Source organism: Etheostoma spectabile, chromosome 15, assembly GCF_008692095.1.
Source record: "Etheostoma spectabile isolate EspeVRDwgs_2016 chromosome 15, UIUC_Espe_1.0, whole genome shotgun sequence".
Taxonomy (NCBI): Eukaryota; Metazoa; Chordata; class Actinopteri; order Perciformes; family Percidae; genus Etheostoma; species Etheostoma spectabile.
The window spans coordinates 32,093,928-32,096,266 of NC_045747.1; the positions used below are offsets into that span (position 1 = coordinate 32,093,928).

Here is a 2,339-nt window from a genome sequence, read left to right on the forward strand (position 1 = left end):
TTTTTACTGTACTGACATTACAGAAGTCTCTCGTTAGCATCGTTAGCATCTTATATGCTACCCATTGCCACTCATGGCAAAGTGACGCATGCGCGACTCAAATCTGCACTTGACTTACACTGGGGAGTGACCAGTGACGTGCAGTCAGGGTAGGCAGGGTAGGCAGTGCCTACCTTGCCAAAATTCAAGCATAAAAATGTTTATTAAATAAATGTATTATAAACTTGCATTTGTATTTTTACTGTTTATTTTTGTGATTTATATGTGTGTTGTTCCAATTATTTTGACGGTACGATGAGAAATGTAGCAGTTACGCATAATCAAATAGAAAAAAAGGCAGAATAAGCAGTGCCTTTACTGCCCATTCAAGCGATTAGCCAATGTTGCGCATGCGCACTTCAATCCTGTATTCTTTAACATGTACGTCAAAAGGCACAACTCTGCCGTGCCTTTGTACGTAAATGTGTTATGCCAGTAATCGTCTCCGTTAGATGTCAAACATGAACCAATTAGAATCGAGATATTACTGTCCCTTTGCGTAGCTGACGTCATTACACCAGCTACGTTGTAAACGCAATCCCCGCGAAATTCAAAGTCAAAATGACAGCAGCGGTGTCCGCCGACATCACAGCGGTGAGGAACTTCTCTAAACTCGATTTTTATTCAAAAAAAGAACTAATAGCAAGATGGATGTCTACGCCAGCCTTAAATGGACTACTGCAGCAAAAGGGACAAATACTCGTCGCATCGTTTCAAACTGACTGCTTTGGAAGAAAAGATGTGGCTATGTGGCCGTGCTAACAGTGAGCGGCGGGACCTCTACGGGGTCCTGGATCTGAACAGTCAGCGGCTGGGCCTCTACGGGGTCCTGGATCTGAACAACCTGCCCGCAGCTTTAACCAAGCAGGAAAAGCCGTCAGCTCATATAATACCGGCAACTACAGCTTCGCATATTTTCCACCCTGAAACGGATCAAAACATCCAGTCGGAACCGGACCGGGCCAGCAGGTCTTCCAGCCCTCGCCGAGTCAGAGACTCTGCAAACTAAAGCGCCGTAAAGACGAGTTTTACAACGCTGTGATCGACGCCTTCACGAGAAAGCGTCGGATGGATTCTATGTACAAATCTTCCGATTGGTGAGTCAGAAACTATTTTGGGCTTAGAGTGATTGAACTAATGCTGCTAGCCATCTGCCTTTATATTCAGTTGAGCAGTGTGTGTTTTCATTGTTGCTGACTGGGACTGACAAACATAGCCGCTGTGCAATAATCAGAACTAAGATGGTTTCATAACTTGCATTCTGATGCTGGACATTAACGTGTGAGTGAGTGAGTGAGTGAGTGTGAGAGAGAGAGAGAGAGAGAGAGAGAGAAAATATGTCACCCAGAGTATTTGTCTGAAATCTTAATTTTGCGGGAACACACTGTCATTGCGGTCTTCAATCAGCTGGTTTTAGAAGTCCTAAGGTCCAGGTATAAACGGTGGGGTGTCAGGCTTTTGCGGTTGCTCCCCCGGACTCTGGAACATTTACCCCCCGTATTCGCACTGTTACAGATGTGGCTCTTTTTAGGTCCAAACTCAAGCATATCTGTTGAATCGGGCTTTTAATCGTACTGAGCTGTGGTGGGACAGTTTCATCTTTTGTTTCTTTGAGACCTTTTCTGATTTTACTGTTCGTTATGTTCACTCTTTCTATTGGATGACGTCATTATACTCATTCTGTTAAGCACCGTAGCCGGCTGGTTGCTGTAAAGTGTTATATAATTACATTAGATTGATTTTGATTGATAGATTAATTGGAAATGTCTTGCTATCGACCGCACGTGTGTGCCGCGCTTGTGCGTAACATTTTGATTATTAGCCTAAACAATAAATTAGGTAATCTGGCTTTCATAACTCAGTGCCTACCCTCTTAATGACATCACCGCACGTCACTGGGAGTGACACCCTTCACTGGTCTCCGTCAGAACAACGGGATCTGTTTTTAACTGTCTATGGATGTCTCACACCCAGAGATGGGAAGTAACAAAGTACAAATACTTTGTTACTTCTACTGTGTAGAAGTTTCAGATATTTTTACTTTACGATTTATTTTTTTGGCGACTTTTAACTTCTTACATTTTAACACAAATATCGGTACTTTCTACTCCTTACATTTTACAAAATTGGCTCGTTACTTTAGATTTGTACCAAAGGTCGTCTGTCAGGTGTGACTGTGAGCGTATGACTGGAGTTAGTTATTATTTTTGTGTCATCAATACCAACTTTAATCTAATTGGATGGGAACATACACAGATTTCTCACAAAATCACAACTGAATTCATATCTTGCTACTCGGT

The 2,339-nt window shown here is 42.5% G+C and overlaps 1 protein-coding gene across 1 annotated transcript in view; it reads right to left on the bottom strand.

The window, feature by feature from the left end:
* LOC116703332 (gastrula zinc finger protein XlCGF57.1) overlaps positions 1-2,339 on the bottom strand; it is an 18,865-nt gene that overhangs the window by 15,466 nt on the left and 1,060 nt on the right. The window lies entirely within an intron of this gene.